A 13,440-nucleotide genomic window follows, 5' to 3' on the forward strand; every position below is an offset into this window, starting at 1 on the left:
GGTATGATATGCGTCACATGACTCAACTTGCATCATTGTTTTCAAAAACCTCTGTTTTCACAGTCCACACTGCGAAGCGAAAACTGTGTTTTAAAATTTATCCACTTTGGAAAGCATTTTCAGAAAGTAAAATTTTCCTTGATTAAAAACGCCATCTCAGTGTGGACGGAAGACCAAAATGGAGAGAAAAAGATGCGTTTTCAAATGTTTGGATAAGGCCCTTATTTGACATACTACTTTTTGCATAGCCGGAAAGAATGCATATTAGTTCATGGGATGTGTCTGGCTTAATTTTAAATAGTATAGTAGAATTTTACTCTGATATTTTCGTCTATAGAAAGAAAAAACTATTTAAATGGTATGATATTTTACTATTCAGCTTGTCTCTCTTGTCTAGTGCTCTTACAAACCTATTCTTCTCGTCTTCCACTGCCAAAGCATTGAAATTCAAAAGCATGGAAAATGTGAGCCATTTCTTGCTTTTCTAGATCTATTACAGTGAAGGAGAAAGTGTACCTTGGTCTCTACCTCGCCAGTGTCACAGTGACCACAGACTCCTTTGGAAGCTGAGTTTTTTTTTTGTGTCTGTGGTGACTTCTCTGCATGCGCTGTATCTCTGATAGTGAAGAGAGATTCTTGTCAGATTATGCTTAATCATTTTTGCTTTGATTTTGCCAGTGTATTCCTACTAGCTGTTATATATATTCAAGGCAAAAGGGCTTTATTTTTAATTTAATCATCATTTATGAAACTATTGCAATCATTTGGATATCCTTCAACCATTTCTTTTGTCCTTTATCTTCCATTTTTCCTTTCCCTTTTCATTCTTTTTCTATCCTTTGTCCTTTTTCATTTTGTCCTTTCTTGTTTTTGTCACATCCCCTGAATGTGCTACAAGTACAGTGGCATCTAACAGTGCTGTAAGTTACAGGGTGATCCCACAATCTGTGTCAGAATGACCTGTGTGTGTGTGTGTGAGAGAGAGAGCGCACACGCGTGTGTGTTTAGTGACAGTTTTGTTTGTGCATGACCAAGCCACTAAACCAAGTTTCTTAAGGTGCTGCTTTCAGAGGTTGTCTTGAAGGCTGAATTCTCCAGGGAGCAGAGCTATGTGTGAGTTTTCTGGGTTAAAACTCCTGCAGAATGTGAGCATCTATATATGAGTCTATTTGAGAATGCATGAAAGCTTGGAAAAGACCTTGACATTAGAAGATGTCAAGTTGTAAAATTTGAAAACAAGCTGTAAAAGACACTGCAGAAAACAGTCCTCACTTTCTGTTACTTTAACAGGAGGTTTTCTGAGATTCGTTATTAACATTTAAGCTGCCTGCATCCTGTACGGCCATTTTCACAAATCAGTGTGATCACCCACACAAGGATTAAAAACCCACATAAAGCAGATGGCCAATGAGCTCCATAGATCTAGCAAACATAATCCTTGCACTAATCAACGGGATGCTGTTAGCATCTAACCATTAAGACACTTCAGGCCATATGAGTCATTAACAGTGCCATATTAATTGCGTTTGAGCCATTCACAATGCGTCAATAATGAAGACCGCTACAGATGCATGAGCAACTGTTAAAATTGCTCACACTCAAGGTTTGAACAAACACATAAAAGACATGCATGGTACAACAAATCATGAAAAAAGTTATGCTATTTAATGATAATTCAATTTTATTATCAGCCTGGGTTGGCAACAAACACACAGTCTCATACACTGAAGCACAGGTTTACTTCCAACAATTTTTCTGTCTGTATTGAAATTTTGATAGTCATGTTTTTTCATTATAATAGAATACAATAAATAGGGTTGGGGAAATAAATAGATTCGCATATGAATTGTGAATAAGTCTTCAAGTGATTTGCATCGATTCACAAAATTCAAAAATCAATTTTCTATTTAATATAATAACAACATGATGTTGAAAAAAACTAAACTGCGAGATAGGGATTAGGAAAGGCATGGAAAACTAACAACACGTTCTACGGCGCTACTTAAGGGACATAGTTAGCCACTTGCTAGCATGTCATTTTCATTTCTTTCAACACGATATTCGGATTAAGGCACATCCTTAATGGGAAGTGTAAAATAGGCAATTTTGGTTCATCAGGAAGTTATTAGGAAACTGATTTCTTGAGTCCGCACAAATTGTTGTGTTTTTGTATCAAATACTGATGCGTTTGATGTCCAGTGTGCACAATTTTTTTTTTTTTTATATAAAATCATGGATCGTAATTAAAAAGTAGAAATATCGGGAAAAAAATTTTATCGAATGGTGACCCCAAGAATCAATATGAATCGAAACCTGAGGTTCGATCAAAAGAATCCCACCCCTAATGATACATTTTTGACTTATTTCCCCAATTAAATCTATTTAATTTTTGTTTAAAGCTGTAGTATTTAACTATCAAAATGCAATGTCCTAAAGATGGTAAGATCTTTATTTTGTTTTATTTTTTTTATTTTAAGTGATTATTTTCCACCTGAGTACTGCACAGAGGAAATGCAATACCTTCTCTTCTCATCTCATTTCAACCAGAAAACTCTAATAGGGTCATCTTGACAGAAGTTCACAGAGTAGCAGTACTAAAAACTGACCAAACTTCCAAGCCTTACCCTTGAAAGAGGGGTGTAAAAAGTAGTGGACTAATCTGATGTATTGAGCTGCCGATGTATCCAATAAGGACAAGAAGTATCACTTGTAATACATCATTTTTCTTTGTCATAGCCAAGGGCTCCAATCAATGTCTAGACAGTAAAACAGAGAGGGCGATATCAGCAGAGATGGAAAAGGAGGGTTGGACCAGCCTCTGGGACTGAGACAATAGGAAAACACTTGGGGAAAAATAGTTTCATTTAGGTTGGTTGGGTGACATTCCATCACAGGGTTTTAAATGCTCAAGTTTAAACGTCTCCCAGAGGGCATTTTGTGCTGATGTTTTGGTTTGATGAAGTCATGTCTAAGTCACTGATGTGAATTTGAGTATTGCTATTGGCAAATGTGTGTTTTTGTCCTTGCTGTGATGGATTGCTTGACCTTCTTGTGGTCTCGAGAGTTGCAAACTAATTAAAATACTGTAGCAACTCAGTTGTGCCACAGAAACTTCAGTTAGCTGCTAATTTGGCTCATTCATTTGGTGGCTCAGTAGTGCATGCTGCTTAATCCTATATAGAGGGGTCCCTACGGACTACTGCAGCTATTCTCAACACTTTTGTTGGGGAAGTCGTGGCCTAATGGTTAGAGAGTTGGACTCCCAATCGAAGGGTTGTGGGTTCTAGTCTCGGGCCGGACGGGATTGTGGGTGGGGGTAGTGCATGAACCGCTCTCTCTCCACCTTCAATACCACGACTTAGGTGCCCTTGAGCAAGGCATCGAACCCCCAACTGCTCCCCGGGCGCCGCAGCATAAATGGCTGCCCACTGCTCCGGGTGTGTGCTCACAGTGTGTGTGTGTGTGTGTTCACTGCTCTGTGTGTGTGCATTTCGGATGGGTTAAATGCAGAGCACAAATTCTGAGTATGGGTCACCATACTTGGCTGAATGTCACTTCACTTTCACTTTCACTTTCACTTTTTTGGGAAAAAGAGTAACCCATCTATAAGAAAGGATGAATTCGAGTATGTGGGGTTTTTCCCATACAAGTTAATATTTAGATTTGTGGGTTTACAGAAGAGAAAACCAATGAGACAGGAAGTGAGAGAGACATGGTGTCTTTTTCCCCTTCTTTTCCCCCTTCTTTTCCTCCACTTTGACACTGTATAGGAAATTCCCTTGTTACTCGCTCAGTCTCCCTTCCTCTTCAAAAGCTCCAGGAGGTTTTATAGACAAACATAAAGCTCCCCCAACTGGAATGTGCAATATGGATCCCTGCTGTTGTGCTTCCCTGCCAAAACCTCTTCCTTTGTTGGTTTCATCTCTAGATCACAGCTCTCTGAAGCAGCTGGAAACTGCAGAACCTTCTTTCGATCAAGGAAGAGTAGTTGTGGCCTTTGGCTGACCTTCATTTGATCGCGGTCACATTTGCAAGGAAATATTTCTCATTAAAAAGATAGCAGATGAGGATGAAGAGGAGGGAACGATAAAGAGAGTGTAAAGGGTGGTCTGATGACACACAAAGCTACAGATGTCGAGATTGCATTTTGCTATTATCGAGCGCAGCGTTAGTTCAGTCAGGCCACGGAGGCATAGCCTGTGACCAGCTGATGCGGTCAGCTGTCATCGCTCCAATTACTAACACTCTCCTATTAGACACAGACATATATACGTGGCACCACTGCTAGATAAGTATGCTCAAACGGCTCACAACCCCCCCTCCCCTTTCTAAGCATGAGCATATTACCGTGCACCTTCTGGTTGTCATCTTCTTTGTTTCAGATCACTAAGGCTGATGGTACGAGGCAACTTTTTGAGCAATGTTGCCGGGCAACTTTGATAAATGTTGCCGTCAACAGGCAACCAGGTGAGACACAGGGCCCACGGCCAATCTAAAGTATCCAGATAAACATTTGTTACCCATTCTCAATTAGAAAGTGCACAGGAAACAATACTTAAAAAACGTTGCCAAGCAAAATTGCTCAAAAAGTTGCCCTGTGTATCATCAGTCTAAGGCTTTCAAGTCTTAGCGGGCATGGACCTCACTGCTGAGAGACATAACCAGGCTACAGGATAGACGTTCCACTACCACATCTACATGATTATCACTTTTTGCTTTAAAGACATTATTAAGAGTCTTAATCGTCATGTATTTCCAAGCTGACGGTTCTGGGGGTTAATGTTTAAAGCTCTTGTATGTTCAACTATTTTGGGAGCAAGAACCCCCATAAGGAACAAAACCGCCAAAGATAAATTGTGTTTAATAAATTCAAGTAAACTTGCCAAAGTGGTTCCTGTCTGAACTAAAAAAATCTGGCAGTGAAGCTAAGCTTTAACTTTCCATAGTTATTTTTTAAAACATGACATTTTTTTTTAAATATAATCCATATGCAACATTGGTGTTAATAGGCGAGCTCTAGCCTGTGTTCAAAAGCTGAAAAATGTTCGCTGAAAAGGCTTTGCACATGTACGGGAAGCAACAAGGCGCATGCAAATCCAATGTCTGAATAACATCCTGTCTGTTAATATGCCAGTTGGTCAGTTTTTGAAGGCAGCATTTATGTATCCTTCACTATGATAAGTCATAATCCAGGGTCTGCATGTTTTGTTGGCAGAAAATATAAATGTAGCCTCTAAAATAGCAGCAGAAAGATCATTAATAAGTAAATGTATTTATTTTATTTCATAGGTATATTTTTATTTATATTTTCTTTAATATTTAATTAATATACTTTATGACCCCATTTCTGATGAAAAACAAATATTAGTCACTATAAGTAAATATTTTATTAGCTGCAATGTTATGACATAGTCAATGACTGGGCACTGAGAAGGAGGCATCTGCTTTAGGTTTTGGACACAGCCATAGTGGGATTACCGTTCACCGCTTGTGCATTCGTTCATTGCCAAAGCATCCGGTTGGCAGAGGCTCCTGTTCTGTTCGGTCTCCCATTTTACACAGCATCCCTAGAGCCCCAGTCATATCTTGATTTTACATTAAATGTCATTACCTCTGCATTACTTCAATGTTCGATGAGCTTTTTTTGCTTTGAGATATGAGGCAAATGTCCAAAACCCCAAAACCAAGTTACTGTACCTGTGAGACTTGATCAGAACAGGGAAGTTGGGCTGTCCAAAAAGAAGAATGTCTGAGGCTGATGGGTGTGTAGAACATCTCTCTCATAGCTCAGAGAGAAGCTGGCGTAAGATGCAGCCTCAAGCCAATGAAATTCAAGCTTGTGTAGCCCAAACAGAACTCTGGGAATTCTGTCTGGGCTCTGAACTAAATCAACTTGGCAGCGAGTGAGCCCAAATATTTTCAGAGAACATTTTCAACATGGAGCTTCTACTGGATCGCCACAATACACAACAACGAGATGTATGCACTACGCATACACACATACGTATTTGATGATTCATTTTTGGAATGTTTAGGAATTTTCCTGTCAAACCTGGTTAAATCCTGTTTGAACTGATTCTTGTGGGTTTTGGAACCGTTTTAGGCGTGTTCTATTCTCTGAAGGAACAACTGAATACATTTCTGCTTCCCTCATACTCTCATACTATCTGTATTTTTTGAGCTCATAAAACAATAGAAAGCTATGAGCTTTTGTTTAATGGTTCTTTTTCCTTTCATCTTGTCTCATTTGAAGGCAGTCTTCTGGAATAATATCATCATCATAATGTCTCCAGGCACAAGCCAGAGGGGGAACTGATATTCATAATGAAACATACACTTTCATTAAACAACAAAGGCACCGGGCATCATACCAATGCATAGTTTCTGTTAAATTATTAATAAAGCCCCAGATTTCCACAGTAATTCACTAAAACATGCTATTTTCTTTGAGCCACCTCATTCTGTGTGGTCTATGAAACATCCACTCAACGTTGTATATGTACCTTGACAGAGAATGCGTGTGGTGCAGTTAAGCATATTAGAGATTGGTTTAAGTGATTCTTTAGGGTCTGTGTGCTACAGGAATGCAATACAAGATCACACACTTCCAATTACATGCTCGCCCACATATACACACCGTCAAAAAATGCACTGCCCAAGGCCAGACTCATCTCTACTAAGCACCATAATGTCTCATTCCTCCCTCTCAAAGCATTTAAAAGACGGAACATCACTTTTTTTAAACGGACTAATTATTTATTAATTGTATGTTTTTGAACAGCTAGTACCCATGTGTTCACACTCAGTTTTGCTAATAAAGGAGCTGCACTGAAAGGTTGCCAAATATTTGTCCCAATCACCACAAAAGTGGAAAATGTGGGGCAGTTTGGGAAACATCGTCACAATTTGTCTTTGGTAAGGATGCCATCTGCTGGTAAATACCCAGCACTGTTAGTGGAGAAGTGAGTGGTTCTTAATTTGTGGGTCATTATTCAATAAAAAATGATGTTATATGAAAATATTTAAAAATGTAAAAAGTAGATAATATATAACACAATGAAGCGTTTCTGTTTACAATATATTTAATTATTTATATTTAATTGAATATATTAATATTAAAATATTTCTAATATATTGTTTGCTTTTTATTTATAATTATAAAATATAATTCTTTTATAACATTTTATAAAAGCTATAAAATATATATTCTATATGTTTTTTTAAATTGTTTTAAATTATACACTTGTTAATAGATAAGATAAAAGATAGATAAAATATCTATATATAATTTTTATTACTGATATTTTTGTTAAAATCAAAATAATGAAATCAAAATAATAAATCTTTTATAAAGTTTACAAATTAAGTAATATAAAATTATAAAATAAGCTCAACCAGTTGAGAATCAATGCAAAACATCCACACCACACCACGCCACAAAATAATAATAATAATAATAATAATAATAATAATAATAATAATAATAATACATTTACAAAGGAAAAGGAAACCATATTTTAATGGTATTAATAGCATTAAGAGCTGTAATATCTCTCAAGGCATAGAGGCTGAAGATTGGAGCTGCTGGACTTTGATGGATCCCATCAAATGTTGATAGATTGTTTCAGTTTATTTCTTTTTCGGGCTGTGGGTTTCTGTGGAGAAAATGCATCAAAAGCAATGACAATGGCAATTTTATTTATATAGCATTATTTACTAGTTGACCAATATGATTTACAGCAGAATAATTAAAAACCGCAACAACACAATGAAAAATAAAAAAAGTAAAACCAAGAACAAGGAGAGAAAAAGGTAACACTTTAGAATAAGGTTCCATTAGTTAATGTTAGTTAATGTATTAATTAACATGAACAAACAATGAATAATACATTTATTACTGTATTTATTCATCTTGGTTAATGTTAGTTAATGAAAATACAATTATTCATTGTTAGTTCATGGTAATTCACAGTGCATTAACTAATGTTAACAAACACAACTTTTGATTTAAATAATGCATTAGTAAATGTTGAAATTAACATGAACTAAGACTTATAAATGCTGTAGAAGGATTGTTCTTGCTTAGTTAATGTTAACGAAAGTAGTTAACTAACATTAACTAATGGAACCTTATTCTAAAGTGTTACCGAGAAAAAGAAAAGAAAACAATCATAACATGCAGCAAAAATACAGGACAAAGGATAAAGAGATTAAAAGCCTTATCAAACAGAGTCTTAAAAATAGATGAAACCATTCTAATAAAAATGGGCAGATCTTTCCAGAGTCTTGGTGCAATTGAATTACCTCTGCACTTCCACCAGGAGAAATCTGGTTACATTGCGCTCAATCAATAAATCAGAGATGTACAATGGAGCCATACCATTAGTGATTTATAGACAATAGGTAAAATTTTAAAATCTACTCTGTAAGGCACAGGCAGCTAATGTAAAGACTGTACAACCAAAGTAATATGATCCCACTTATAAATCCCAGTCAAAAGTCTAGCTGCCGCATTCTGAACCAATTGTAACTGGTATAAAGCCGTTAGACTAATCCCAGCATACACTGAGTTACAGTAATCTAAATGGTAATCTAGAGGTAATAAAAGTGTGAATAACTTTAGTTAAAACTTTTTAAGTTTTTAAGAGAAAGAAAAGTCATGTTAATAGTATATCATTAAAAACATTCAACAATGCAGTCTCAGAAGAGTGATATTTTCTCAAATCAGACTAAAAAACCTTAAAGATCATATTGTCAGCTAGAAAAGTTTGCAATTGTTCAAGAACTGTTTTCTCCAGAATTTTTGTAATGAACGACAAATTGGAAATGGGCCTAAAAGCAGAGGATGAACAGTTGCATGTTTTAGCAGCTCAGGAATAATTTCTAAGCAGCAATTTATTTTCAAAAGATATGGTCTGACTTGATAAAGAACTTGATAAAGAAAATATGGAGGATTCAGATCAGTTGAAGAGCCAGATGGTTTAAGATGATCCTCTAATTCTACAAAATAGTTTTCCGTAATAGAAATAAAATCACTTAAAACAGCATTACACCTATAGGGGGAGTTAAAAGGTCAGACAGAACAGGATTTATGCCCATCTTAAATCATTTATCTTATTTTCAAAAACTTGAGAAATCTTCACGATAGTAATGTTAATTGATGATGTTACAAAAAGTTTTTGGCTTATGACAGCTCTTTTTTTATAATTTCAATGAAATACCTAGATTTTGCTTAGCTTTCTGATATTGAGAAAATGGGTCTCTTAGCATTTGCAATGAGACCTGGAGTCTGTCTTTTTTCCTTTTTCCATTAAGTCACTTGAAACATTCAGAAGATAATTTAGTTGTGCCAGATCATTTGATTTTAATACTTTCATATCATTCACGTTCTTTCGGAAGCAAAGGAGATGAGGGTAGAATTCAAATGTGCTTTAGAAATAGCTCTTAATGTTCAAACTGGGCTCAGTGGACGTACCCCCACACTTTCACACCCCCTTGGGGTTTCAGTCACCACCATCAGAATCCTGGTTCTGACTGACGGTAAACTTCCCCAGCAGACAGGACGTCTGCATCCGTATTCCCCCAGGCCTTTAGGGCCCTTAAGGGCCACACATAGCTCATCTTTACGACACAAACATACCATCACGACTCCACTGTTGTCATTAGCTCTCAGATGTGATAGCTTTAGTTTTCTGATTTGATCTTACCAATAGAGTGTTTAGATGTGATCATTGTGCCATATGGCATTGTTTTGTTTTCACAATATTAAACAAGTGTTAAAAACAAAAGCTGTTGATGAAGTACAGATGATGTAGTTTTAACAGTAGAGGGCACTATTGCATTAAGTTTAACATTTTATTTACATCCCGTTGATTACTTTTTATGTTTACAATATATTCAAAACTATATTAATATGGTAAAATAATCAATTATTTTTAGCCAGTAATTTTTTTTGTGTGTGCAAAAAATAACTTCAAATGTTCTCTCTTATATAAAACTGACACTTTGCTCAAAGTCTGCTTCAAAGGACGTGTCAGAACCTTGTCCCCTTCTATTACATTTTATCCTTCAACTATTCCCCATGCTGCAATCCATTAGCTCTTCATAGAGAGAGCGGGGGAGTTGAGGATAGTGAACACAGAGACAGCAGACAGAGAACTGTCAGTACGCCTGTGTGTGACTGATTTGCTTTTCTTCCCTTGCAAAGGTGCCATAATTGAGTTGGAAATTAGGGAGGATCTTAGGGGAAAATGTAATGTCTTCAATGAACAAATTAATTTTGTGTTATGGTCACTCATACAACAGTGCTTCATAATGACACTTGTGCAATCTTTGTCAATATTTAAAAAAGAAGGTGTTTACTTGTACCTATACCTGTATTTCTTGCAGTCAGGTATTTTTTAAGTTGACGTCTTGCAGTGTGACATTCTAAACTACATCTAAACCATTTTGAAAACCCATTTTGCTACTTCTATTGCTAATAAAATGCTATTTTATTACTTCATATTTATTAAGAGTAGAATGGATCAAGCTACTAAAAAAAATATTTGTAATTCTGACCATTTCTTTGGCTATGTTCATACTGTTGGTTTTCTGAGATCAACTAGGGAAAGGGTGGTGAACGTCAGTCCCACCCTGCAGAGTTTTGTTTCAACCCTGATCAAACACACCTGAACAAGCTAATCAAAGTCTGTAGGGTTACTAGGAAGCTACAGGCAGGTGAGTTTTAATTAGGGTTGGAGCTGAACTCTGTAGGACTGTTGCTCTCCAGGACCGGAGTTCACACCCCTGAAGAAGGGCCTGCCGCATTTACAGGTGTGAGTCTTAAAGATGTCCCATTCAAACAGCAGCTTACAGTAGCTTCTGGAATACTAGGCGCTTAGTTCTCGGAACTTAGTTTTAACCAGCATTCTTTTTAATAGTAAAATGAATTAAATCATGAAACTAAAAGTTGAACAAAAATGACATGTTTAGGGCCCTATTAAAATGCTTCTTTTTTATAACCATGTTTTATTGTTACCAAATTCTGTGTTCTGTGTCACAAGAATTAAACAACTTAATTTATTTGAAATGTATTTTTACAATAGCTATATGAACCCCCCCCCCCACCCCCCCCCCGGTTCAGTTTTTACATTATGGACTAATCTGGTTTGTAGCAAGTCTGGCATCAATTTGAAAACCTTGGATACGTGCAAGTTTCAGAAACAAGTCAAATATGTGTTGGAAATGGATAAAACTGTTGCAACATTGTTCTCCCCTTCTTCCTCATTCTTTTTTTTTTTCTCTGAATAATATCACTATATATTCCAAAGCCTTGTTTGCTTATCTTCCTCTCTTAGCATTTGGTTGCCTTGCTCATCTTCACCGTCACCTCGGCCCAGATAAACCAGCGGCTGATCGATTGATCTCCGGGGGGGTCAGAGGAGGCTATCTGCCTTCTTTAGCCAATCGCTCTCTGGAGACGAGAGGAATACACTCTCAACTTTGATCATCCCATCACAGCACTTCTGCACGGTGACTCCTGCAAGATTAGATACCCCTTCCATTTGCATAATTTAGTCAAACTATTTGCAGAGCGATCTTGTGGCATATGCTTCTAACATACAGGCCCCCTATCTGGCCCTGCTCCGAACCGCTCGCGTGCCTCTCTGATGAATGGGCTTTCAAAGCCGCGTGTTTAAATTACCCCTCAAGATGAGTTGTGCCGGCACGCTGGACACCGCGGAACTGATAAAGAAGATCGTCTGGCCCATTACGTCAGGCCCAAAACACAAAGCCTTAATCCCTAATCTCAACAGTCTTTAATCAGAGTCAGTTTCACGTCCATGGCGCTGGTGTATCGATACTCAAGCTCATGTGTGGTCATGAAGATCCTGTGTGACTGAGATAGCAAAGGCCTTGATTTCTAGGTTATCCGAAAGCTGGAGGTTTTTATCGTTTCTTTGAGGGATTGATTTAAAATGTATCCGCAGTTGACCAAGAATTAGTGTCAAAGCATTAAACGTTGACTGCCGAGGTTTTTGTCTTCATGTAAGAGAGATATCTTGACTCTGCTCCATAAAACGATCTCGCCTGGGTCATATCCTGTGGTGATTCGTTAGTTCAAGACAGACATGCGGAGTAAAAGCGAAGAAGCATGAAATCCCAGGATTCATCACAGTGTCCGTCACTTTTTCTGTCTGTGTGTGTGAGTCGAGAGACGTTCCATCACTGTTAGTCTAGACTGGAGTGTTTTGCATTCTCAGCTCTAATTCAAACCTGTGGTGTCTGCTGTTGGGATCACATCTGACACTCCTGCAACACGCCAGATAACAAGAATGTGAAATCTTCGATTCAGGGGTCAAAAATGCATCATTTAAGACCTAAATCTTTTGGTAAGATCGTAAAATCAACAATGAGCAGTCGAATTACAAGCCATTGGGATTCACTGATGAAGAAAAGCAAACATTTATTTCTCATTGCATCTGTCAGATAAGGGCAAAGTTCCATAATTTGTGGGTTAATAAGGAAACTAACAGAAAGGTTGCTCTGTGGCATTCTTTACATGTGTAACCACATAAATGGGGCACTTCTGGCTCAAGTGCGAGCCGTGCCTATGCACAGTAAACCTATGAACCTGCTATCAGCTGCACATTCCTGTCAGTAGTAACGGAGAGATGAGTACAATCACTATGGCTGCACAAGAATGAAAAACAAGCTTGTTCAGCTATGTAGAAATTCACTTTTGAAGGTCAAACATTTTTTTCTTTCTTCCTTTTCTTTCTGTCGTTTTTTTTTTTAATTAGACAGAGAAGAAAAATGTCTCTGAATGTTTTGAAGAAGTGCTATTAGAGGGTCCCTAGTGGTCTCGCCTGAAGAAATTCTGTGAAAATCATTTCAAGCCTCTTCCTGGGACTAATAGAAGAACTTCCAAGCAGTCTGTAGGGACCATTCATAGACGTCATTTTCACTTTTGTTTGTGAAATGTTATATACAACTGTTTATTTGAACCTTTTTTTTTTAGCTACTGCAACTCTTACTGAGTGAGAGTTTAGGACCAGCTGATTTGTTTTAAAAGTTTAGTATTCTACTACACCTAAAAAGAAAACTAAACCAAACCAAACAAAAACAATCTGGCACGGTTTACATGTATGCCTAACACTAGTTTCCTGTCGCAGAAGTGCACAGACTGCTTGGATTTTGCCAAAAAAATGTATATGTTCACATGCCGTACCATTCAAAAGTTGTTTTTATGTTTTATGCCCACCAAAGCTGAATTTCTTTGATCAAAAATGCAGTAAAAATTGTTGTAAAAATATTGTCACTTTAGATCAATTTAATGTCATTGGTTTATAAAAGCATTATTAATTTTTTTCATAAATATTTGAATGGTAGTATGTATTTTCATTCATTTCTTAAAAAAAATAAAGCATATGATGTGTTCTGAAATGTTTTCAATGG

At 37.0% G+C, this 13,440-nt stretch overlaps 1 long non-coding RNA gene across 1 annotated transcript in view; it reads left to right on the forward strand.

Moving 5' to 3' along the window:
* LOC113119249 (uncharacterized) overlaps nucleotides 1-13,239 on the forward strand; it is a 41,007-nt gene extending 27,768 nt beyond the window's left edge. Inside the window, exon 3 of the long non-coding RNA XR_003294434.1 lies at nucleotides 11,340-13,239. This is a non-coding gene — a long non-coding RNA (uncharacterized LOC113119249). The remainder of the gene's footprint in view (nucleotides 1-11,339) is intronic.
* The last annotated feature ends 201 nt before the right edge of the window (nucleotides 13,240-13,440 follow it).

Source organism: Carassius auratus, chromosome 19, assembly GCF_003368295.1.
Source record: "Carassius auratus strain Wakin chromosome 19, ASM336829v1, whole genome shotgun sequence".
NCBI lineage: Eukaryota > Metazoa > Chordata > Actinopteri > Cypriniformes > Cyprinidae > Carassius > Carassius auratus.